Source organism: Oncorhynchus masou, chromosome 8 (assembly GCF_036934945.1).
Source record: "Oncorhynchus masou masou isolate Uvic2021 chromosome 8, UVic_Omas_1.1, whole genome shotgun sequence".
Lineage (NCBI taxonomy): Eukaryota > Metazoa > Chordata > Actinopteri > Salmoniformes > Salmonidae > Oncorhynchus > Oncorhynchus masou.
Genome location: NC_088219.1, coordinates 11,946,448 through 11,973,926, shown reverse-complemented (window position 1 = coordinate 11,973,926; position 27,479 = coordinate 11,946,448). Strand labels below are relative to the sequence as shown.

Sequence of the window (27,479 nt, the reverse complement as noted above, 5' to 3'; positions counted from 1 at the left end):
CTATGTTTTGTTCTGTTGTTATATTTCTATGTGTTTGGCCTAGTATGGTTCTCAATCAGAGGCAGGTGTCAGTCGTTGTCTCTGATTGGGAGCCATATTTAGGTAGCCTGTTTTCTATTGTGTTTTGTGGATGGTTGTATCCTGTGTTAGTGTTTTCACCATACGGGACTGTTTCGGTTGTTTGTACTTTTGTTCAGTGTTCTGTTGATTTATTAAATATATCATTATGGACACTTACCACGCTGCACATTGGTCTGATCCTTGCTACTCCTCACCTGAAGAAGAGGAATTCCGTTACATTTTCTAAACCATGGAAAGCTATTTTCAACTCAACTTGAAATATTACTGAACAAAAAATGAAAACGCAACATGTAAAGTATTAGTCCCATGTTTCATGAGCTGAAATAATAGGTCCCAGAAATTGTCCATACGCACAAAAAAAGTATTTCTCTCAAATATTGTGCACACATGTGTTTACATCCCTGTCAGTGAGCATTTCTCCTTTGCCAAGATAATCCATCCTCCTGACAGGTGTGGCATATCAAGAAGCTGATTAAGCAGCATGATCACAACACAGGTGCACCTTGTGCTGGGGACAATAAAAGGCCACTCTAAACTGTGCAGTTTTGTCACACAACACAATGCCACAGATGTATCACATTTTGAGGGAGCATGCAATTGGCATGCTGACTGCAGGAAAGTCCACCAGAGCTGTTACCAGAGAATGTAATGTTAAGTTATCTACCAAAAGCTGCCTCCAACGTTGTTTTAGAGAATTTGGCAGTACGTCCAACAAGTCTCGCAACCGCAGACGACATGTAACCACGCCAGCCCAGGACCTCCACATCCAGCTTCTTCACCTGCGGGATCGCCAGCCACCTGGACAGCTGATGAAAATGTGCGTTCGCACAACCAAAGAATTACTGGACAAACTGTCATAAACAGTCTCAGGGAAGTTCATCTGTGTGCTCATTGTCCTCACTAGGGTCTTGACCTGGCTGCATTTTGGCATCGTAACCAACTTCAGTGGGCAAAATGCTCACCTTCGATGGCCACTGGCACGCTGGAGAAGCGTGCTTTTTACAGATGAATTCTGGATTCAACTGTACCGGGAAGATGGCAGACAGCGTGAATGGCGTTGTGTGGGCGAGTGGTTTGCTGATGTTAACGTTGTGAACCTAGTGCCTCATGGTGGCAGTGGGGTTATGGTATGGGCAGGCACAAGCTCCGGACAACAAACCCAATTGCATTTTGCATACACAGAGATATCGTGATGATATCCTGAGGCCCATTCATCCGTCGCCATCACCTAATGTTTCAGCATGATAATGCATGGCCCAATGTCGCAAGGATCTATACACAATTCCTGGAAGTTGTAAATATCCCAGTTCTTTCATTGCCTGCATACTCACCAGACATGTCATCCATTGAGCATGTTTGGGATGCTCTGGATCGATACGTACGACAACATGTTCCAGTTCACACCAATATCCAGAAACTTCGCACAGCCATTGAAGAGTACTGGGACAACATTCCACAGGCCACAATGAACAGCCTGATCAAATCTATATGAAGGAGATGTGTCGCACTGCATGAGGAAAATGGTGTTCACAACAGTTTTCTAATCCATGCAAAAATGTATTCCCAGTCATGTGAAATCCATAAATTAGGGCCTAATGTGTTTATTTCAATTGACTGATTTCCTTATATTAACTGTAACTCAGTAAAATATTTAAAATTGTTGCATTTACATTTTTTTTCTAGGTGTAGTTTGCCGTGTTTCCCTAAGGTGCCATGGGTGAACAGTGTTATCCCCAGTGGCTGCAATGTGGGCGGTAGGAAGACAGTTCATCTGAACATCAACGATGTAAGTGTGGAAAACCACCTGGGTAATTGAATAATTTATGATTCTATCCCAAACAATCCATCAGTGGCCAGGAGAGTTTAGGGCTTTGGTGGCCAAATCACAAGTAATACAACTTGCAGATAGCCTGGGTTGGTCTCAGGGGTAAGTGTCAGATGATGGAGTGGAAGACATAGCCCCCTTGGCTGTGTGGATGGAGCATGTGAGGAGGGGGACAGCTGGCATAATGGAGTTGGATGATTCTGGATATCTATGTGGTTCATTCTAGGACCAGCCATCTCCCTGCTCCATGGGCTTGGAGCCCCCCAGTCTAGGGCCAGCCTCCTCCCTGATCCTTGGGCTTGGAGCCCCCAGTCTAGGGCCAGCAGCCTCCCTGCTACATGGGCTTGGAGCCCCCAGTCTAGGGCCAGCCTCCTGAGCCCATGTCACTCCTCTAGAATAGTGACCTCCCTAGGGACACTGTTAAGCAGTCCTCTAGTCTGTAGCTCAGTTGGTAGAGCATGAAGCTTGTAACGCCAGGATAGTGAATTCCATTTCCCCCTAAAATGTAAGCATGCATGACTGTAAGTCACATTGGATGAAAGTGTCTGTCCAAAATGCATTTATTATTACTATTATTATTATTAGTATTAGTAGTAGCAGTAGCAGTACTAGTAGTAGAAGTAGTAGCAATAGCAGTAGCAGTAGTAGTAGTAGTAGAAAGAGCAGTAGCAGTAGTAGAAGTAGCAATAGCAGTAGTAGTAGTAGTAGTAGTAGTAGAAGTAGTAGCAATAGCAGTAGTAGTAGTAGCTTTGGAAATAGTAGAGGTAGTAGTAGTAGTAGTAGCAGCAGAAGTAGCAATATTATTATTATTATTAGTTGTAGTAACAGTAGAAGTAGTACTAGTAGTAGCAGTAGTGGATGTAGTAGCAGTATTATTAGTAGTAGCAGTAGTAGAGTAGTAGTAGCAGCAGTAGCAGTAGTAATAGCAGCAGAGTAGTAGCAAGTAGTTATTAGCAGTAGTAGTAGCAGTAACAGTAGAAGTAGTACTAGTAGTAGCAGTAGTGGATGTAGTAGCAGTATTATTAGTAGTAGCAGTAGTAGTAGTAGCAGTAGCAGCAGTAGTAGCAGCAGTAGCAGTAGTAGTAGCAGCAGTAGTAGTAGTAGCAGTAGTAGTAGTAGCAGTAGCAGCAGCAGTAGTAGCAGCAGTAGTAGTAGCAGCAGTAGTAGTAGCAGCAGTAGTAGTAGCAGCAGTAGTAGTAGCAGCAGTAGTAGCAGTAGTAGTAGTAGCAGCAGTAGCGGTAGCTGCGGTGGCGGCGGTGGTAGTAGCAGCAGCAGCAGCAGCGTCAGTAGCAGTAGCAACAGTAGTAGTAGTAGTAGCAGCAGCAGTAGTAGTAGCAGCAGTAGTAGTAGCAGCAGTAGTAGTAGCAGTAGCAGCAGTAGTAGTAGCAGCAGTAGTAGTAGTATCAGTAGTAGTAGTATCAGTAGTAGTAGCAGCAGAAGTAGAAGTATTATTATTAGTAGTAGTAGTAGTAACATTAGTAGTAGCAGTAGTAGTAATAGTAGTAGTAGATGTAGCAGTAGTAGCTATAGCAGTGGAAGTGGTCCTCTAGTCTGTAGCTCTGATGGTAGAGCAAGACGCTTGCAACGCCATGATAGTGGGTTGCATTTCCCCCTGAACATCCATACTTAATGTAGGCATGCATGCAATGTAAGTCACATTGGATAAAAGTATCTGTCTAAATTGCAATCATATTTATTATTATTATTATTAGTAGTGGCAGTAGAATTATCAGTAGTAGTAATAGCAGTAGTAGTAGTAGTAATAGCGGTAGTAGCAGTAGTAGTAATAGTATTAGTAGTAGTAATAGCAGTAGTAGCAGTAGTAGTAGTAGTAGCAGTATTGGTGGTAGTAGTAGTATTAGCAGCAGTAGTAGTAGTAGCACTAGTAGCAGTAGTAGTGGTAGTAGCAGTAGTAGTAATAGTATTAGTAGTAGTAATAGCAGTAGTAGCAGTAGTAGTAGTATAGTAGTAGTAGCAGTATTGGTGGTAGTAGTAGTAGTAGCAGTAGTAGCAGTAGTAGTAGTAGTAGTAGCAGTAGTAGTAGCAGTAGTAGTAATATTAGTAGAAGTGGTAACAGCAGTAAAAGTAATAGTAGTGGTAGTACCAGTAGTATTAATCATATCACTTGGGCTCCCGAGTGGCGCTGCTGTCTAAGGAACTGCATCTCAGTGCTAGAGGCGTCACTACAGAACCTGGTTCGATTCTGGACTGTATCACAACCGACCGTGATTGGGAGTTCCATAGGGTGCTGCACAATTGACCCAGCGCCGTCCAGGTTAAGGTTTGGTCGGCGGAAGGCCGTCATTGTAAATAAGAATAAGTTCTTAATTGACTTGTCTAGTTAAATAAATGTTAAATAAAATAAACAAAATTGTAGAAGCAGTAGTAGTACTAGCAGTAGTAGCCGTACCATTAGCTGTAGTAGTAGCAGTTGTAACAGTACTACTTGTAGTAGCAGTAACAGTACTACTACTTGTAGTACTAGTAGCAGCAGTAGTAACAGTAGCAGTAGTAGTAGAAGTAATAGTAGTAGTAGTAGCAGTAGTAGTAATATAAGTAATAGTAGTAGTAGCAGTAGTAGTAATATAAGTAATAGTAGTAATAGCAGTAGTAGTAATAGTAGCAGTAGTATCAGTACTAGCAGTAGTAGTAGTAGTAGTTGAAGTAGTAGTCGTAGTAGTTATATTAGTAGTGGTAGTAGCAGTAACAGTGCTAGTAGAAGTAGTAGTAGTAGCTGTAGTAATAATAGTAGCAGTAGTAGAAGCAGTAGCGGTAGTATTATTACTATTAGTAGTAGATGCAGTAGTAGCAGTATTAGTAGTAGTAGCAGTTGTAGCAGTGGTATAAGTAGTAATAGTAGTAGTAGTAGCTACAATAGTAGTAGTAGCAGTAGTAACAGTAGTAGTAGCTGTAGTAGTAATATCTGTAGTAGCGATAGTAGCAGTAGTAGTAGCAGCAGTAGTAGTAGTAATAGTAGTAGCAGTAGTAGTATTAGTAGCAGTAGCAGTATTATTATTATTAGGTTATGCTCCACAGACCATGGCAATGTCATTGGGTGATGGGAAGTGCTGGTTCCCACACCGATATGTCTTATGCCCATTTGTAAAGTTTGTAATCGATTTAAAGTGGGCAAATATTTGAGCAATACCGTTATCAATGTTCCCTGTAAGTGAGAATGTGACATTTAATAGCAATTGAGAGAGTGGATGTTTTTCAGCTGTCACTGTGAACACTATCAAAGATCGAGAGAGAGAGAGAGAGAGAGAGAGCTTTAAGATCTGTTCGGGAGGGTTAGGGGCTGGTAGATCGTTTATCTAGAATCTCAAAGTCCGCCTCTATCCTGTGCGGTCTTTTTCTTCGGACCTGCAATGGATGTGACGACTGGATTTGCATTCTTTATCATTTTTCTGCAACTAATTCACGCGAATGGACTTTATATATCCAATAGCATAGGTATGTGGGATTTGTGATATTATAGGCTACGTTTAATACAGTTGTGTAAAGCTTAACCTAGGCACCACGGTTGAGAATATGTTCTGATCACGATTCGACTCTTGATGCACGTCAATTTCACAGAGGTTATTTCGTAGCCCAGAAATATTCAATAATATTTGACAGAAACATAAATATCCTGGAGTTGGTAAGGCTCTGTAGTTTGTTTATAAACAATGCAGTGTCTCAGTAAGGTTTCCCTTTCTTTTGCATGACACCAACTTTTCCCACATTTATTTTGCATCCTCACACAGTTTACGAGAGCTCAAATTCAGCATGTAAAGAACATTCTAATGGCAGATTCATCATGCACTATTGATAAGTCGTGAATTTGCTCATTTATAGTTGAAGTTTTTACAGCAGTTAGGCTATTAGTTAGCCTAACAACAACAACAACGACCTCTTCAAATAATAATTTACATTTTGACTTGTAAAATAAATGGCTGGAATTAAATTAAACTTGACACTTCAATTTAATTAATTTAAATACGACCTCGATTATTTCAAATTGACAGCTTTGAGCATCACACTGTCTTGACGCGTGCTTCCCTGCGTCACCTACTGGGTGGGTCACTGCTTCCAATCTAAACTGAAGTGGACAAAAGTGATGGATACAGTCGTGTGTAGTCTTGTTGTAAACATAGAATTTGAAATTACTAAAGAATGATAGTTTGCCTACCTACCTACCGTGTAAAACGCATGCTCATCTGCGCGCGCGGAACGGGCGTGAACACTTTGGCAATTGGCACACCGAAGTTTAAAACGCTGTTTGATAGGCCTATTGTCCAGGTTTCTTGTTGCCTGTGGTTTATTTGATATGGTAGGGAATATACCAAAGTCAGTTGTGGCTGTAAAATGTCTGATCTATATTATTCACAGATTCACATTGTATGATGTCATGTTTATCAAGTGAGACCCAGCATATTTATTTATTTACCCATGCTATTTAGATACCAAAGCTGTACCTGCTTGAGTGTGTGTGTGCGTGCTTGTGTGACTATGTGCATCTGAGCTCCTATGCATGATTGTGTGTGTATTGATCAGTGTGTGACTGTCTCTCCCTTTGCACACAGAGTCTCTGCAGCATGTCCTGAGGGAATATGGGGTGGTGAGGCCTGTGAACACTGACGCAGAAGGCCGCTTCCTCTCAGGTGCTGTCTCCGCACCTCAGCTGGACAGCCAGCACCAGCAGGTCTACAGACGCTGGAGGAGGGAGGCTGCAGCCACCTCAGACCCCAACCATGGAGACCTGGAGGAAGGAGATGGCACCGCCAGGCACAGGGAGACACTCTTCTACAACGTCACTGTGTTTGGCCGGGAGCTTCACCTGCACCTGCGCCTCAACTCCAGGCTGGTGGCCCCCGGAGCTAAAGTGGAGTGGCATGAGGAGGGCAACCAGACCCGCTATGAGCCTCTACTGGAGAGTGACTGCTTTTATGTAGGAGAGGTCACCAACGTCAGGGACACATCCGTCGCTCTCAGCAACTGTGATGGCCTGGTAAGTGCTGCATTGTTGAGAAATGTATCCCTCATGTATAGTTATTAACCTGCTAGGACGCCTGTAGAACGTATTAGGTAGCTTCAGTTGATCGACAGAGGGGGAAATGCCATAGTAATAAAGAGGGTTAGACTGAGGTCATCCAAGAGGCAGGAGAGATTTTAAAGTGGAACCACTGCCCTGGTAGATTGTTGTGGTTGTGTATCACTGCACAGAAGGACTGAGGATATTTTCCATGTAGGCAGATGTTTTTCATATGGTCTGCATCAAAATATAGGATTGTAAACAAAACGAAAGCTGTAATCTTATAATGAAACAAACTTCTCCCTGCTTGGCATTGCTGATTGGCCTCCACCAGGCAGGGTGGCAGTATTCAGTATGCAGGTCATTGCTGATTGGCCTCCACCAGGCAGTGTGGCGGCATTCAGTATGCAGGTCTCTGTGCTGTTGGAGGTGGGAGGCCCAGGGGAGGTTTTAGTGCCTGGAGGCTAACACTTCATATCTCAAACAGCTGCTTCATCCCCTCTCCCTCCCACCCTGCAGGAAATAAACCACGTCTCCTTATTAATGATCACATGAAATAGTTTAGCTGAAATCCCCTCTGTTTAATTAAATATACTCCTTAGAGACACACACACTAATACTCTCTCAAGGTAGGTTTCAGACAAGTCTGCGTTTAGAATTAGCGATAAACAATTTGTTAAAAAATGACACCACTGTGATTCTCTCTCTTTACGCCGTGTTGTTTCCCATGTCCCCTGGACAAATCACTCCGCAGTGCTAGGATCAGAACTGGCCAATAAACAGGTCCAGATTGCAGTGTCAGAAAACAACCATCAAGGGAAAGACTGGTCTTCAAACACGGACAGTCTCATTGGCGAGTGTCTGTCCATGAGTGACTTCAATTACTAGCTTCAGTTGATCGACAGAGGGGGAAATGCCATAGTAATAAAGAGGGTTAGACTGAGCTCATCCAAGAGGCAGGAGAGATTGAAAAGTGGAACCACTGCCCTGGTAGATTGTTGTGGTTGTGTATCACTGCACAGAAGGACTGAGGATATTTTCCATGTAGGCAGATGTTTTTCATATGGTCTGCATCAAAATATAGGATTGTAAAAAAAACGAAAGCTGTAATCTCATAATGAAACAAACTTCTCCCTGCTTGGCATTGCTGATTGGCCTCCACCAGGCAGGGTGACAGTATTCAGTATGCAGGTCATTGCTGATTGGCCTCCCCCAGGCAGGGTAGCAGTATTCAGTATGCAGGGCATTGCTGATTGGCCTCCACTAGGCAGTGTGGCAGTGTTCAATATGCAGGTCATTGCTGATTGGCCTCCACCAGGCAGGATGGCAGTATTCAGTATGCAGGTCAATGCTGATTGGCCTCCACCAGGCAGGATGGCATTATTCAGTATGCAGGTCATTGCTGATTGGCCTCCACTAGGCAGTGTGGCAGTATTCAGTATGCGGGTCATTGCTGGTCGGCCCCAGGTCATTGGTACTGCAGGCCAGGCATGAGTACCACCATTAGCAGACCAGCAGCAAAGTGGAGCTTGTGTACATAAAGTGTCTCAGAGAAGGAAAGAGTGCTGATCTAAGATCAGGTCCCTCCGTGTATTCATTATGATCTAAAATATTAAACTGATCCTAGATCAGTACTCATACTCCAAGATTTTTTATGAATACGGGTCCAGAGTAGGCTGCTGCACTGAGAAGGGCAGGGGCATGATGCTGGTCCTGGACCCCTGCTAAGAGACAAGTGAGTAAGGAATGCCCTACAAGCAGAGGCACAAGCTGTTGCCACAGTATCTGTAGGAGGAAGTGACATCCACCAAATGATTCTCAGAGAAAAAGTGATGTTTTGGTATGGGCTCTTAGGTTAGATTTAGTGTGAGTACCAGTCTCTTTAGCTAACATTTCACTCGCCTCTCCTTGTCATTGCCCAAAAATACTGGTCTTTCGGCAAAGTCAATGTTCAATATGCGCTGAATTTACAGCGGAGTTGCTCATTGGTTGTTGGAAAAAACATGATTATTTTCCATGACATCATGTGGAGCTTCGAAATTAGAATTTATAACAAAGTAAGTTGTATTTTGATGCTTAAAATCAAAACGTAGACATTTTGTGGTTGAAATTGCTGTATGTATTTACTTTGAGAATTTAGATGTGAGCATCTGAACAAACAAAAAACTGTTGCTTAGCAACCGAATACCAACGTGTTCTGTGGAGAAAAAAAGATAAAGAGTTCCAAAATGTGCATACATTTTTTGTTGTGATTGGAAGATAGCTGTGAGGGTGATCGAATCATGATCAAATCCTCTGTTTTCCTCGAGCTCATTAATGATAGAACGTTAATATTTGAAGATGGCAGAAAGGCCAGTCTCCTTGGCACATGACATGGAGTGGATTAGCTAAAGAGACTGGTACCCAGGCTAAATTAGATTGGGTGGCCCGAGCAAATCTGCTGTGGCCTATGCTACAGACAGTTGTCATGGAAACCATCCTCTTATGCAATTTGTCCTGAGGGGTCAGCCTGTCAGTTTAAAGTCTCTGTGTGTGTGTGTGTGATATCTATCTATTTTTTCCCTCATCTCTTCTCTGTGTGATCTGTCCCATTTGACCTTGTTCCAGAGATGCATTGCGTTGCTGAATTATAATGAAATATAACTTACATATCACTTTCTCTGTGTTATAATATCAGAGCAGTCAATCCTCTACTACAAGGGTTCTTAAACGTATACAGCTCGAGACCCAAATGAGAAATTGACCATTCCACCATGACCCAAATCATCCTCCAATGACACAAATTAAGAATAAATAGTGTGTGATTATAGATGTATTGTCATAACTCACAACCCACCTCTCACATGCCCAGGACCCACTTTGGGTACGGATCCATAGTTTAAGAAAGCCTTCTGTACTACAAACAGTAAGAACAGCTGGTAGTCTTATCCAACTTTCAATCAAGCCACCATAATCCCATACAGACCACACGCTTCCCAAAAGTTCAGGAAATTAAGCAATTTTGCGTTGTGATGGTTTCTGTGTTGGTTGGAAATCCTTCGGCCTTTGCACGACATAGCAGCCTATGTCAGCTGTGTTTAACCTAGTGACAAAGATGCAACCTTTCTCAAGTTTCTGTCGTCCCAGGGGTCTTTTCTCAACATAAGCGGTAGATAGTCCTTAGTCCTAATTGGAGGATACAAGATAGCATTCTTCTGGTGTTATTTTCTTCCCTCTCTCCATCGCTCATCCATCTGGCTGTAGGCCCAGTCCATGTGGCTGTAGACCCAGTCCAGCAGGCTGTAGACCCAGTCCAGCAGGCTATAGACCCAGTCCAGCAGGCTATAGACCCAGTCCAGCAGGCTATAGACCCAGTCCAGCAGGCTATAGACCCAGTCCAGCAGGCTATAGACCCAGTCCAGCAGGCTGTAGATCCAGTCCAGCAGGTTATAGACCCAGTCCAGCAGGCTATAGACCCAGTCCAGCAGGCTGTAGACCCAGTCCAGCAGGCTGTAGACCCAGTCCAGCAGGCTGTAGGCCCAGTACATCCAGCTGGCTGTAGGCCCAGTCCAGCAGGCTGTAGGCCCAGTACATCCAGCTGGCTGTAGGCCCAGTCCATCTGGTTGTAGGCCCAGTCCAGCAGACTGTAGACCCAGTCCATCTGGCTGTAGGCCCAGTCCATCTGTCTGTAGGCCCAGTCCAGCAGGCTATAGACCCAATCCAGCAGGCTGTAGGCCCAGACCAGCAGGCTGTAGGCCCAGTCCATCTGGCTGTAGGCCCAGTCCAACTGGCTGTAGGCCCAGTCTAGCAGGCTGTAGGCCCAGACCAGCAGGCTGTAGGCCCAGTCCATCTGGCTGTAGCCCCAGTCCACCTGGCTGTAGGCCCAGTCCACCTGGCTGTAGGCCTTGTCTTGTAGGCTGCGTGTTACATTACTCTTTCAAAGGGACATATTGACATGCTTGTCAGGATTTATAGTTGAGAGAACAGGCCCAGCTGGAGTGAAAAGAGCATCTTTGACCTGGAAGACACAAGGCCTCTGCGGTTGTGGTAGAGAACAGGTATCTATACATTTGAATACAGCTGACCTCCTTAGAGAACACTCATCACAAACATGGAAGCCAATAAATATCTTGTAATGTGTGTTTTTTGTTTGGTTCTGTGTCAGCTTTCTTTCGGTGCCACGAGACTCAGTCCAATTACACAGATTTAATATATATATATATATATATATATATATATATATATATATATATATATATATATATATATATATATTTATACTTTAAATGCTACGGTGTCAGTCATGGAATCTGACACCGTAGCATTATATATATATATATATATATAGCGTTTGGAAGAATTCCATGACTGACACCGTAGCATTTAAAGTTGGTGATGTATTTCATGGTGTGTGGGAGGAGTGTGACCTGTATAGAAAGACGTTTCAAAGGAAAAGAGTCTCAGAGCACACATGGACAAAGGGTTGTTTGTGACTCTATCCAAAATGCAATGTGAAGGTGATGAATGGGAATGAAGAGGAGGAGATTTGGTCTTGATGGTTTCCGTCTGGACCCGTCTGTAGTTACAGTAGGAGAATTGGTCATGATGGTTCCCGTCTGAACCTGTCTGTAGTTACAGTAGGAGATGTGATGTCAGCCACCTGGCTCGTCCAATCCCTGCAGGAGTTGCATTCTCCAAAATGAAAACAGCAGTGTGCCGTGGATGTTAACCAAGAGAATTCATAAGGCAGTCAAGACATGTGAGATCTGACCTGGTGATCCAGGACATTTTAATGTGTGTGTGTGTGTGTGTGTGTGTGTGTGTGTGTGTGTGTGTGTGTGTGTGTGTGTGTGTGTGTGTGTGTGTGTGTGTGTGTGTGTGTGTGTGTGTGTGTGTGTGTGTGTGTGTGTGTGTGCGTGCGTGCGTGCGTGCGTGCGTGCGTGCGTGTGAGAGATAGAGAGTTTGAGAGAGAGGGAGACAGATTGTGTGCGTTAGACCAGACTAGAGCATATTTCACTTTATATAGTTAATGTTTTTTATTGGGCATTTATCTTCGTGTGTTGATATTAATATTGATGTGGTTGTGTTGATTCCTGACACCTGTTAGAGGAGTTCTGCTGCTGTGAGTTTGAATGACAGCTTGTTATGAACAGTGAAGGGAGGCAGCCCAAAAGGGGTTTCAGTTTCTACTCTCTCTGATGTCCTACATTCCTGTTGCCAGTGGTTAACAGAGAAATGAAGGAGATAACTGGAATGAACATCAACAATCCAACTCAAATCAAAAGTAGCTTTGGCCTGTACATCATAGCACCTTTGATTCTTGCCAGGCTTGAAAATGAACATGGTTGATGATATTTTATTTATTTGAAACTGACGATTTTGACTTGTTTATGTTCATTCAGGACTTTATACTGTATCCAACTCAGGATCAAAATCAAGTTTGCTCCAGGACTCATTAATCCTTGAATCCCAGAGATTTGGTGGCACAATCTGAGTGTCTATTTCACTTGCCACATAACAACGGGCACAATTTACATCCAAAGTTCAACAAAACATCTCATCTCAGATTTGATTGAATGTAATCGATTGATAATGTGTTAGGTTATGTTGAAAAGGCTGACAATTAACACAGTATCATGAGTGGAGAGCTGATTCAATTAAAGGTTGAGAGGAAGCTTGAGGAAGTTTAGAAATCCCTTCTTTGGAGCAGTGTGAGTGAGGGTCATGTAAACCAATGACCTGTTCAATGAGAAACTAACACTGACTTTTTACAATGGAAAATATTGCCAAGGAACATAAGGTCAGGCTTTTGTGCAATGGAAATATGTCTCTTAATCAAGTTTTATGGATATGGCCCCATATAGTCTTCTTAAACTTTCCTTTCTAACACATAGATTGTGAAGACGCTGTCATTAGGAAACAACTTATCCGTTTTATTTCCTGTTTAAACACTGTATTTTCTCTTTTCCATGGCCTTTCCACTGAAATATAAATCCAGTAGTGAAAATTGAGAGTTTATTATAACTTTTAGTTACCCAGGGTTAGGTTTTACAATGGCTCTTTCATTCATATCAACTTGAAAAGATTACTATTTTCAACCCTGTCAAAGCTGTCATTACCTCAGAAGAGGTGTACTTAGCTGCAACATATGTTATCTGTCATTTCACACAGAGCTGTCCATTGTGAAAGCTAAGGTGATTCCACCCCTGGACAGACAGACAGACAGACAGACAGACAGACAGACAGACAGACAGACAGACAGACAGATGGCACCAAGGCAAAGTTGGAACATGTCATACAGGCTTTATGCTCCTCCTCCCTACAGACATAACTACCTCTGGATTAATGTATTTTCCTGCCCCATCGCACACATACGCCACACACACATACGCCACACACACATACGCCACACACACACATACGCCACACACACACTGAACACTGAAAAGTTAGGGTATGAACAGCAGGTCTCCCGGGCGACCAGTCTCTTAACGAGGCAGCAGGCTGACCCTCTTGGCCAGATCCAACGATCCAAAGGCAGCACAGCGCTGCTCTCTCCATCTGAACCCTCCCTCCGCCTCAGGCAGGCCTGACTCTGAGCTGGAAACCGGGACAGAGCTGCTCAGGCCCTCTCTCTCAAGTTCTGCTCTCCTATTTCACTCTTGGCAGTCCAGGCAGGCACTGGAGCCTCTCAGGCTTATGGAAAAGTCTCATTGTTACAGTGGAGCTGGATCACATCTTCAAAAAGATTCTGCAATTCAGCATGGTTTATGCTAACTTTTCCTTCAATTCTCCTGTCAACGTTTACAATTTTTATGCCGTTTTACAGCTAAAGTTCTACAGAGTGGTGTGGGTATAATACCTGATTAGTGGACCACTGATCCAACTGTGTGGGCACTGTAGACTTTTTCTGACAGTAAAGCTGGTAGCGAGAGCTAGTGATTTATTTGTGATTGTTAAGTGAAGTTGATCCCTCAAATGTTAGTTTACGATTTTCAATTGGCAAGAGAAGATTTGACATCTGGGAAAGTTATTTGTTGTTGAAAACAGAGTTTTATTTCAGATTACGGGTTTGGATGTCTATCACAGTGTAGCCAAATGGAAAAAATGAATATGCAAAAACCCCAGTCTTGCACCATTGTTTAATATAAAATGACTTGACTTAGTTTATTTGTTTTTCAAAGTTGCTGCAGTAAAATAAAGTCTTCCCTGTCACAAGGGAGAATGGAAATTCTTGCTTTCAAGACTGAGGTATGTGCTTCACTCCTGCAGCCCAGAGTAGAATCTTTCCTTTATTCCCGAGCATAACTTTAATAAGCTGTTAGAGTTCTAGAGTTCCTGAGATGAGGTGACTGAGCAACTGATTTTCTGAGTGGAAGATGTGTACTTAGCCGCGTGCTGCGTGGTAAGGTCGGTTAAAAGTTTGACTTCACAGTGGCTCAGAGAGCTGGCTAACCGAGGTGCAACTGATGGTGTCGATTTATGCAGAGTCCAGATCTTTCCTTGGTAATTAAACCTCGGGAGGATGTCACAGCTCCTTGTGTAATATTTCTCAGGAGGCCGTGATAAATGGCAGTCTCAGCAGCCCCTCTCTAGCTCTGTGGTCGGGGTCAGAGAGAGAAGCAGTATTGAGTTGACCCTGAACAGGCGTGTCTGTTCCAGTCACAGTGTGTTTTAAAGTTTACATTCACATCCCTCCTCTTCCCCGTTTCCCATTTTCCACGACAGACACAGGATAGGGGACCACCTGGTTTGGGCTGTCACGCCACATTTTGTCTGTCTGCATTTATGGAAGTGATAGTAACGCTGTTTTGGCTGATCTAAATTGTTGATCAGATGGTTAATATAAATTGGCCCCATATTGATCAACACATGTCTCTTTGCAGTCTCATGTCATTTGTATTTTTGTCAATGTTGTCCTCTCTTCAGTCCGAGCTTTAAAGTGGTGGATATATTGCTTATTGTGCATTTCCCTTCTCAATGAAGTTATTCTCAAAGTGTTATTTAAAGTTGTTTTTCTTCCAGTTAGATGGATACTTGTGATTGTAAAGTTCAACCCTCTTCTGATCTCATCTTTCTCAGGCAGGAATGATCCGCATGGGGCGGGAGGAGTTCTTCATCGAACCCCTGGAGCACCGAGGGGGTGGGGCGGGGGAGGAGGAAGGAAGAGATGGACGACATCACATCGTTTATCGCTCCTCTGCCATTAAGAGACCCCATGTCAATCAAACAGCGGACTCTTACCCCCAAGGTAAAAGGAACTTCAGTTACACCTCTACAGAACCTGCATGCCTTTTCTGACTGTCAGGAGACATGATGACAGTCTTTCATAGGTCGTCGTCATCTGTAACCTTAGAGTGCTGAATGCTGCTAAGCCTTATGTGGGTTTCTTCTAGACATTCCATTTGTGGCCCCGTTGAAATATCTGTTGAACTGGCAGTGAACTCTGCTTTATTGTACAGAGAGAAAACAAGCGTATCCCTCTCCAAGCCCTTCTAGTTATCCTTGTCTTGCCCGATGAACAAAATTAAAGCTATCCAGAGAAAGCATCTAATTTAACATTCGTTTTTTTACTGATTTTAAGTATTGCCTGATTCTATAATGTAATCTTTAGTTCATTCTATACATAGCCTGTCATGACATGTCGTACGCTTGTAAATACACTCTCTGGCATGTCTCTACAGAGCAAATCAGACTGGAGGATAGTTTGACACCCTTGTAGGACAAAGCAAAGGCTGCTAAACTCGATTTAACCAAATGTTCAACTTTTTATCTACAGTATGCAGTCATTGGACTTATAATAAAGGATTCTCACTGGTGGGAAAGTACACTATGGTGCAATGTTCGTTTCTCTCTAGTTCATAGTCTAATCATCAAACTATTTACCCCCCTCCCCTGACTCCCATTTGACCCATTCCCTCATCAGGGGTGGTCAGATTTCACCAAAACTCCACTGACCGATCAGATAGAAGATACAGTAATCTGAGTGGGTGGATAAAGACATGATAAAGTCATAAAAGGGATTCACATGTCACTTCAGTTCTAACCGCAGAGCTCAGCCCGAGGATATTGGGAGACTTGCTTCTCAGTCACTTCAGATGTGTAGGTTTTTTCTGAGTAGTTCTAGTCTACTCTGAAAGAATATACAAAATACATGTGTATTCCGGGCATTCTGCCAAGTTGGATTGTTATACACAAATTCTCATAAGACAAATGCACACATGCTCTCACACAATGTATATATACTTAAAGAACACGTATACACACATTTACACACATAATTGTGTGAACTTCTAATGGGGAAACTGGAGTCAGGAGAAACACCCGCATGATGGACTTTGGCATCAGCTGTGCGGATTGGATCGGAGGCTCAGAGGTAGTCACACAAATCCATCAGAGGTGCGTCGTTCGCAGCCAAGACGAGCTGCAGCCAGCCAACTCCTACGTGGCAGGGCTGAGTGCTGATGGGATATTAGCCTACAGTAAACTTCACTCCTCCACTGGAGGAGAGCATCGCTGATCAGAGCAGAATCTGGATGGACCTTGTAAAGAGAACGAAAGGACATTGAGTAAACAATAAACATGACCATTGTTTTTAATATATTTAAAAGGAAAAAGACACATTTTATTTTAAGTGTTACATTTTGCAACATAACTATCTTGAGGACCCATTGTCCAAGTATGTTCACTATTAGATTTGATGCCTCTTTGTGGAATGCCTTCCCTTTCACATCATGCACAAGGATTTAACTAACTCAACAAAGATTTAACTAACTAAACAATGATTTAACTAACTAAACAAGGATTTAACTAATTAAACAAGGATTTAACTAACTAAACAAGGATTTATCTAAATAAACAAAGATTTAACTGACTATACAAGGGTTTAACTAAATAACTAAACATGGATTTAACTAACTAACTTAACAAGGATTTAACTAATTAAACATGTATTTAACTAACTAAACAAGGATTTAACTAACTAAACATGGATTTAACTAACTAAACATGGATTTAACTAACTAACTAAAAAAGGAATTAACTAAATACCTAAACAAGGATTTAACTAACTAAATAAACAAGGATTTAATTAACAGGGTGATCTATGTTGTGATCTATTTAATAAATACAAAGGACCAGCAAAATGAATAGAAGAGTGTGGCGGTATAGCAGGAACAGTGGCATCTAGAGGTCAAACCTGGTACTTTCACACTACTAAATGGTAAATAATGCAAGTGATTTCAATTACACATTTCTCTGAATGGGTGGGAAAACGATCAACACATTCACAGAGAATACATAGTATGGTGAAGCAATACTCCAAGCCACTGCTTCATACTACTTGTCAAACATAGAGAACTGATACTGTACTCTGGTTGGGATTGGCATAGGGTGTATTTTGGTATTTTATTAGGATCCCCATTAGCTGTTGCAAAAGCAGCAGCTATACTTCCTAGGGTCCACACAAAACATGAAACAATACAGAACTGTCAGAGTGTATAGGTGGCAGGGAAGTCAGGCTTGGGAGAATCAAACTTAGTAGAATGGAGTTGTTTAGTGACTTTAAACAAAACATAACTCCAAGACAAATGAATAATATAAAACAAAGTGGGTACGAGGACCCGTCGCGCACCAATACAAACAACACGAAATCTGAACAACAAACAAACTCTGACAAAGACATGAGGGGAAACAGAGGGTTAAATACATAACAGGTAATGAATGGGATTGAAACCAGATGTGAAGGAAGAAAAGACAAAACCAATGGAAATTGAAAAATGGATCAATGATGGCTAGAAGACAGGTGACATCGACCGCCGAGCACCGCCCGAACAAGGAGAGGCATCGACTTCGGTAGAAGTTGTGACAAGAAGACCGGTGACATCGACCGCCGAGCACCGCCCGAACAAGGAGAGGCATCGACTTCGGTAGAAGTCATGACAAGAAGACCGGTGACATCAACCGCCGAGCACCGCCCGAACAAGGAGAGGCATCGACTTCGGTAGAAGTTGTGACAAGAAGACCGGTGACATCGACCGCCGAGCACCGCCCGAACAAGGAGAGGCATCGACTTCGGTAGAAGTTGTGACAAGAACATGAATCGACAAGAACAGCTAAAGGACATAACTATATAAATGTATAATTTTGGGGATTCCTCATGTCTTACTCATTGGTAAGGAAGATGCTAAAGGACATAACTATATAAATGTATAATTTTGGGGATTCCTCATGTCTTACTCATTGGTAGGAAGATGCTAAAGGACATAACTATATAAATGTATAATTCTGGGGATTCCTCATGTCTTACTCATTGGTAAGGAAGATGCTAAAGGACATAACTATATAAATGTATAATTTTGGGGATTCCTCATGTCTTACCCATTGGTAAGGAAGATGCTAAAGGACATAACTATATAAATGTATAATTCTGGGGATTCCTCATGTCTTACTCATTGGTAGGAAGACGTTTGGTCCAAATCGGATGTTGGTTACTATATTTATTGAATATTATCTGAATCCTGTAAATTAAAATGGCCAATATGGGTGCAATCTTACCTCTTAACTTCAGAAACAATTTGTCATGGCTTGCAGAAATAATAATAGTGCCGGAGGGTATGGCTGCCGTTTTACGTGCTACTAACCAACTGTGCTATTTTGTTAGTTTTTTCACATTGTTTGTAACTTATTTTGTACATAAAGTTCCTGCTACTGTCTCTTATTACCGAAAATAGCTTCTGGACATCAGAACAGCAATTACTCACCTAGAACTGAACAAATATTCTTTATTTAATGAGTCCAACGCAAAGGATATTCTGCTCTCCGGAGACCAGGCCCAAATGGGTTTTCTGTGCATCAGCAGGACAGAGCAGCTGCGTCTGTCAATAACAGCTGGTTCGCGATGTCTAATATTAAATAAGTCTTGAGGTATTGCTCGCCTAAGGTAGAGTACCTCATGATAAGTTGTAGACCACACTATCTACCAAGAGAGTTCTCATCTATGTTATTCGTAGTCGTCTATTTACCACCACTAAGACCACTAAGACCGGCACTAAGACCGCACTCAACGAGCTGTATACGGCCATAAGCAAAGAAGAAAATGCTCCCTGTCTGAGTCTGTAAAACCAACATATTTCAAGGAGACCACTCAAGTCCCTGTGCCCAAGAACATGAAGGTCACCTGCCTAAATGACTACCGCCCCATAGCACTCACGTCGTTAGCCATGAAGTGCTTTGAAAGACTGGACATGGATCACATGAACACCATCATCCTGGAAATCCTAGACCCACTCCAACCGCCCCACTAGAGCGACAGATTACTCAATCTCAATCACACTCCACACTGCCCTTTCCCACCTGTACAAAAGGAACACCTATGTGAGAATGCTGTTCATTGACTACAGCTCAGCGTTCAACACCATAGTGTCCCGAAAGCTCATCACTAAGCTAAGGACCCTGGGACTAAACACCTCCCTCTGCAACTGGATCCTGGACTTCCTGGTGATAAGGGTAGGCAACAACACATCTGCCACACTGATCCTCAACACCAAGGCCACTCAGGTGTACATACTTAGTCCTTTCCTGTACTCCCTGTTCACTCATGACTGCATGGCCAGGCACGACTCCAACACCCTCATTAAGTTTGCTGACGACACAACAGTGATAGGCCTGATCACGACAATGATGAGACAGCCTATAGAGAGGAGGTCAGAGACCTGGCTTTGTGGTGCCATGACAACAACCTCTCCCTCAATGTGAGCAAGACAAAGGAGATGATCGTGGACTACAGGAAAATGAGGGCCGGACACGCCCCCATTAACATCGACGGGGCTGAAGTGGAGCGGTCTCCAGAACCTCAAAAAGTTCCACAGCTGCACCATCAAAAGCATCCTGACCGGTTGCATCCCCGCTTGGTATGGCAACCGCTCGGCATCCGACCGTATGGCACTACAGAGGGTAGTGCGTAGGGCCCAATACATCACTGGGTCCAAGCTTCCTGCAATCCATGACCTCTATAGCAGGTGGTGTTAGAGGAAGGCCCTAAAAATTGTCAAAGACTCCAGCCATCCTAGTCATAGACTGTTCTCTCTGATACCGCACGGCAAGCGGTACCGGAGCACCAAGTCTAGGTCCAAAAGGCTCCTACCAAAACAGCTTCTACCCGAAAGCTATACAATGAATCAAATGGCCACCTAGACTATTTACATTGACCTCTTTTGTTTTTACACTGCTGCAACTTGTTGTTTATAATCTATGCATAGTCACTTTAACCCTAACTACATGTACAAATGATCTCGACTAACCTTTACCCCCCGCACATTGACTCGGTACCGGTTCCCGGTTTCTACTTAAGTTTAGCTAAGAGTGTGTGTGTGTGTGTGTGTGTGTGTGTGTGTGTGTTGTGTGTGTGTGTGTGTGTGTGTGTGTGTGTGTGTCTGTTTCACCGCCACACGTGTTTTTCCTTGAAAGTCATTCCCTGAAATAACCACACTCCGTTTGTTCTTTGACTAATGGCTGTTGGATGGTGATTATTTTTTTTGACAGGCGCCCCTGCTTCCCTCTGTACAAAGTCCTGTGCTGTCTTAGATGTTCTGACTACATCTTGTTTAGTGGTTGGGGTTTGTATACTGCATACCATAACACATTTCCTTTGCTTATTTATTTATATACCCTGGACAAAAATATAAACGCTAATATATGGATTTTTTTATGCATCTGTTGGTCAAAGATACCTTAAAAAAAGGAAGGGGCGTAGATCAGAAAACCAGTCAGTATCTGGTGCGACCATCATTTGCCTCATGCAGCGTGACACATCTCCTTTGGATAGAGTTGATCAGGCTGTTGATTGTAGTCTGTAGAATGTGGTTCCACTCCTCTTCAATGGCTGTGCAAAGTTGTTAGATATTGGCAGGAACTGGAGCACGCTGTCGCGCACGTTGATCCAGAACATTCCAAACGTGCTCAATGGATGACCTGTCTGGTGCGTACGAGGCCATGAAAGAACTGGAATGTTTTCATCTTCCAGGAATTGTGTACAGATCTTTGCAACATGGGGCCGTGCATTATCATGCTGAAACAGGAGGTGATGGCGGTGGATAAATGGCACGACAATGGGCCTCAGGATCCCGTCACGGTATCTCTGTGCATTCAAATGGCCATCGATAATATGCAATTGTTTCCATTGCCCGTAGCTTAAGCCTGCCCATACCATAACCCCACCGCTACCATGGGGCACTCTGTTCACAATGTTGACATCAGCAAACTGCTCGCCCACACAATGCCATACACAGTGCTATCTGCACGGTACAGTTGATTCTGGGATTCTTCTGTGAAGAACACACTTCTCCAGCATGCAAGTGGCCATTGAAGGTGAGTGAAGGTGAACCCACAGAAGTCGGTTATGACACCGAACTGCAGTCAGGTCAAGACCCTGGTGAGGACGACGAACATGCAGGTGAGCTTCCCTGAGACGGCTTCTGACCGTTTGTACAGAAATACTTGAATTATGCAAACCCAGTTTTGTTCACATTCCTGCAGTCAGCATGCCAATTGCACGCTCTGTGGCACTGTGTTGTGTGACAAAACAGCACATTTTAGAGTGGCATTTTATTTTCCCCAGCACAAGGTGCACCTGTGTAAGGATTCTGCCTTTTAATCAGCTTCTTGATATGCCACACCTGTCAGGTGGATGGATTATCTTCGCAAAGTGAAATGCTCACTAACAGGGATGTAAACAAATTTGTGCACCAAATTTGACAAAAATAAGATTTTTGTGTGTATGGAAAAATTCTGGGATCTTTTATTTCAGCTCATAAAACACAAGACCAAAGCTATACATGTTGCGTTTATATTTTTGTTCAGTGTATTTGATACATATACATTTTACACACATTTGACATGCATGCTGCATTTTTACACAGTAGTTATATAATTAAGATATTGTTTTTTAAATAAACAGTGCATTCGGAAAGTATCCAGACCAATTGTGTTACGCCCTGACCTTAGAGAGCCATTTTATTTCTCTATTTGCTGAGGTCAGGGTGTGAGTGATGTGGGGTGGCATTCTATGTTTTGTATTTCTTTGTGTTTGGCCGAGTGTGGTTCCCAATCAGAGGCAGCTGTCTATCGTTGTCTCTGATTGGGAATCATACTTAGGTAGCCTTTTTCCCACCTATGTTGTGGGATTTTTGTACAGCTCTTGTAGCCTACAGAATGGTACGTTCATTTTGGTTATACTTTGTTATTTTGTTGCTGGTTCTCATTTAAATAAATATTATGACCACAAATTACGCTGCGCCTTGGTCTCCTTCAAACAACATTTTCCACATTTTGTTATGTTACAGCCTCATTCTAAAATTGATTAACTTCTTGGCGCACCAATCCCGTTAGCGGGATCATTTCGTCAACATCCGCTGAATTGCAGAGCGCCAAATTCAAATTAAATTACAAAAAATATTTAATTTTCATGAAATCACAAGTGCAATATAACAAAACACAGCTTAGCTTGTTGTTAATCCACCTGGTGTGTCAGATTTAAAAAAAGCTTTACAGCAAAAGCTATCCAAGCGATTATGTTAGGACATCTCTCTCAGCAGACAAAACATTACAAACAGCTAGCAGCAAAGTAGATTGGTCACGAAAGTCAGAAAAGCAATAAAATGAATCGCTTACCTTTGATGATCTTCTGATGTTTGCACTCACGAGACTCCCAGTTACACAAAAACATTTCATTTTGTTCAATAAAGATTATTTTTATATCCAAAAACCTCCATTTGGTTGGCACGTTTTCTTCAGAAATCCACAGGCTCGTGCAGGTCATGACGGGCAGACGAAAATTCCAAATAGTATCCGTGAAGTTCGTAGAAACATGTCAAATATTTTTTATAATCAATCCTCAGGTTGTTTTTACAATAAATAATTGATAATATTTCAACCAGACCATAGCTTTTTCAATCGGAGATAGAGAGAAAATGTCTGCTCCATGCTGTTGCGCATGCACCCAGCTATGCACTGACGCGATGTGATTGTTCTCGCTAAATTTTCAGAGTAAAAGTTATATGCGTATTCTAGATTCTGGGCCTGAGAAATAGGCAGTTTAATTTGGGTAAATACACTCAACAGGTTAACCCAGTGTCCAAAGAAGGGCCAGATGTAATCAGAATGGTGTCGTCTGCATAGAGGTGGATCAAAGAATCACCCGCAGCAAGAGCAACATCATTGATGTATACAGAGAAGAGTCGGCCCGAGAATTGAACCCTGTGGTACCCCCATAGAGACTGCCAGAGGTCCGGACAACAGGCCCTCCGATTTGACACACTGAACTCTATCTGAGAAGTAGTTGGTGAACCAGGCGAGGCAGTCATTTGACACACACACACACACACACACACACACACACACACACACACACACACACACACACACACACACACACACACACACACACACACACACACACACACACATCCATAGAACAGTTGTCTCAACTTACGATAAACTGGACTTACGCATCACTGTATGTAACCTACTGCGCTCATAGTTTTGTCCTGCTTTGTCCTCTTCTCAGGGCAGGGGGCTCTCCTCCTTCAACTGGGAAGGTTTCTTGTAGCTTGATTAGGGCTTCATAGGCGCTTGTAAATTCTATCCTTTGCGTTCCCCTCCATACCCACAGTACTGCCTGGAAGCGGAGCTGAGACTTGATCCCCTTTTCCTCCAGTGAATGTGTGATCGTAATTTATTCCTTGCGTCTCCCTCTTAGCTTTGCTGACAGTTCCTGGACGAATCGAATGGAGCGGCCGTCCATTTGGTTTTCCTTTCCCCCATGTATTTTGATCTGATAGTTCCACAGTCTGAAGATTACCGTGCAAGGGTCTTTAGCATTCTTTCACACCGATGTCATCATTCCAAATCTTCTGGTCATAAATCCACATCAAATTCCTACATTTAACCTTTTAGTCATTTAGCAGAGTGACTTATCTTATCCAGAGCGACTTACAGTTAGTGCATTCATCTTAAGATAGCTCGATGGGATAACCACGTATCACAGGCTTAGTAAGTACATTTTCCTCAAAGTAGCTATCAGCAGAGTCAGAGCTAGAAGGGGGAGGGGGGTCAAGTGTAAATGCTGGTTCAGGATTATTATTATAAAAAAATGGGGGGTGGGGGGGATTAGGAGGGGTATTATTTAAAATACTGTTTGAAGAGGTAGTGTTTTAGATGTCCAGCTTGGACTGGGCTGAGCGAGAGCTGCCCTCCCATAGGAGTGGGAGGGCCAAGAGACCAGAGGTGGCAGAACGGAGTGCTCGGGTTGGGGTGTAGGGTTTGAGCATAGCCTAAAGGTAGGGAGGGGCAGTTCCTCTTGCTGCTCCATAGATAAGCACCATGGTCTTGTAGTGGATGTGAGCTTCAACTGGAAGCAAGTGGAGTGTGCAGAGGAGCAGGGTGACATGAGAGAACTTTTAAAGGTTGAAAACCAGGTGGGCTGCAGCGTTCTGGATAAGTTGCAGGGGGTTGATAGCACAAGCAGGGAGCCCAGCCAACAGCAAGTTGAGTAGTCCAGATGGGAGATGACAGGACCTGCGCTGCTTCTTGTTTGAGGTAGGGTCTTACTCTACGTATGTTGAAAAGTATGAACCTGCAGGAGCGAGTCACTGCTTTGATTTGCTTTGATTTGGTTTTGTCCAGGGTCACGCAAAGGTTCTTTGCACTCTTGCAGGGCGACACTGTGGAGTTGTCAACCGTAATGGAGGGGAGGCCTTCCCCTCCAAGGGGAAGGTTGAGCTTGAGATGGTGGGCCGACATCCAAGCTGGGATATCTGCCAGGCATGCAGAGATGCGTTTTGCCACCTGGGTATCAGTAGGGGGGTAGTAGTTGAGTGTCATCCACATAGCAAGGAGAGGAGAGACCATGTGAGAATATGACGGAGCTGAGTGACTTGGTGTATAGAGAGAAGAGGAGAGGGCCTAGAACCGAGCCCTGGGGGACACCAGTAGTGAGAGTACATGGTGCGACACAGATCCTCTTGACGTCACCTGGTAGGAGTGGCCTGCCTGGTAGGATTCAATCCAAGAGTGTGCAGAGCCAGAGCCCTGAGAGGGTGGTGAGGAGGATCTGATGGGTCGAAGGCAGTGGATAGATCTAGGAGGATGAGAACAGAGGAGAGACAGTCAGCTTCTGTAGTGCGGAGAGCCTCCGCGACACAGAGAAGAGCAGTCTCTGTTGAGTGACCCGTCCTGAAGCCTGACTGGTTAGGGTCAAGAACATTGTTCTGTGGGAGATAACTAAAGAGTTGATCAGGGACAGCACGCTCAATTGTTTAGGAAATAAATGCATCTTTCCGGCCCTCCACATGAGAAGCTAGAGCACGATGGGATAAGGAGATCCCGGCCGGCCAAACCCTCCCCTAACCCGGTCGACGTTGGCCCAATTGTGCGGCGCCTCATGGATCTCCAGGTTGCAGCTGGCTGCGACACAGCCCAGGATCAGATCTGAGTCTGTAGTGATGCAGTGCCTTAGACCGCTGCGACACTCGGGAGGCCCACAGGTCTATAGTTTTTGACATCAGATGAGTCGAGTATTGGTTTCTTGAGGAGTGGAGCGACTCGGGCCATTTTGAAGTCAGAGGGGACGCAGCTAGTATGAGTTGATGAGGGAAGTGAGGAATGGTAGAAGTTCTCCAGAGATGGTTTTAAGAAGGGAGGAGCAGAGAAGGGGTTGAGCGGGTAGGTTGTCGAGCGGCCAGACCGCGCTAGTCAAAGGATTTAATCTGGAGAGAGAGATATCAAGGTGTAGGTTAGTTCTGTGTGAGTGAGACCAGTGGACTCAATCGGCTGAATGAATGAGTAGTGGATGTTGTCAACTTATTTTTAAAGTGGTTGACAAAGTCGTCCACAGAGAGGGAGGGAGGGGTACGAGGTGGAGGATTAAGGAGGGAAAGGAGAAGGAGGAAAAGAGTTTCCTAGGGTTAGAGACAGAAGCTTGAGTGATAGAAAGGGGCTTTAGCAGTGGATACAGAGGAAGTGAAGGTAGAGAGAAGGGTGTGAAAGGATGATAGGTCCTCCAGAAGTTTTGTTTTCATCCATCTTTGCTCAGCTGCCCGCAGCCCTTTTCTGTAAGCTCGCAATGAGTCACAGCCACGGAGCAGGAGGGGAGGGGAGAACCGGCTGGGAGGAAAGGGGACAGTGCAAGTCATAAGATGTGGAAAGCAATGAGGGGGGGGGGGTCAAAGAGGCAGAATCAGGAGACAGGAGGGAAAATTATTTAGCAGAAGGGAAAGATGATAGGATAGAAGAGGAAATAGTAGTGGGAGAGAGAGAGAGCAAAGATTACGGTGGCGCATGACCATCTGGGTAGGGGCTAAGTGGTTAGGGTTGGAGAAAAGGGCGACAGAAATTGAACAAAAGAAGTGATCAGAGACCTGGAGGGGGTTTGCATTGAGATTAGTGGGCAAACAGACTCTAGTAAAGATGAGGTCAAGCGTATTGCCTGCCATGTGAGTTGGAGGCGATTAGAAAACGGTGAGGCCAAAAGAGGCAAGGAGAGGAAAGAGAGAGTTGGAAAGAAATTAGTCAAAGGCAGACGTCGGGAGGTTGAACTCGCCAAGTACGAAGAGCAGTGAGCCATCGTCAGGAAATTAGCTTATCAAGGTGTCAAGCTCATTGAGGAACTCTCCAAGGGCACCTGGTGGGCAATAGATGACAACAATGTTAAGCTTGAGTAGACACGTGACAGTGACAGCATAGAATTCAAATGAGGAGATGGAAAAGTGAGAGAGGGAGAAAAGAGAAAATCTCCACTTCGGAGAAATGAGTAGACCTGTGCCACCTCCGAGATGGTCAGATGCTCTTGGACTGTGAGACAGAACGTAGTCAGATGAAGAGTGAGCAGCTGGAGTAGCAGTGTTCCCTGGGGTGATACATGTCTCTGTCAGGGCCAAAAAGTCAAGGGACTGAAAGGCAGTATAGGCTGAGATGAACTCAACGTTCTTGACCGCAGATCAAATGCTGGCAGAGACACGGAATTCCACATGGGTTGTGCGTGCAGTGTATACTAAACTAGAAGGGTTGCAGCCAAGGAGTGGGGAGCGTCTGTATAGCCTAAAGGGAGAGGAGCGTACAGGTATAGAAAACACACATAGTTGCCCAAGCTGAAAAGGAGCAAACCTTTTATTGTCATAATAACTAGGTAAGATACTCAAGTGAGAGAGGGGTGAGGAGTCTTCCTGTCTTTCCTTCCTCCAATAACTTCACAGAACTGTCTTTGTTTCGGCGACGGTCTTAGTTTTGCAGACGTGACTGCCACTGACATGACCAGCGCTTGCTTACAGCTGCCGCTGAGAAACCAGGGTAGACTGAAGTACAACCACTTATGTATGATTGCCTATGAGATGTGAAGCCTCTCCCCCTTCAATACAGCCTCTGATTACTGAAACAAGTCATACATTGCCCTGCCCCTGGTTGATGTGTCAACAAATTTCTGTAAGTTAATAGCAGTCTGCCGTTCACACACAGAGTAGGCTACTGGGAAGACAGGCAGGACTTAAAGTAAATGGGCCTAGCTATCGACAAGACAGTACTGAACAA

The 27,479-nt window shown here is 43.7% G+C and overlaps 1 pseudogene; it reads left to right on the top strand.

Moving 5' to 3' along the window:
• The first annotated feature begins 5,212 nt into the window (after positions 1 to 5,212).
• LOC135544092 (A disintegrin and metalloproteinase with thrombospondin motifs 2-like) overlaps positions 5,213 to 27,479 on the top strand; it is an 83,965-nt pseudogene continuing 61,698 nt past the window's right edge.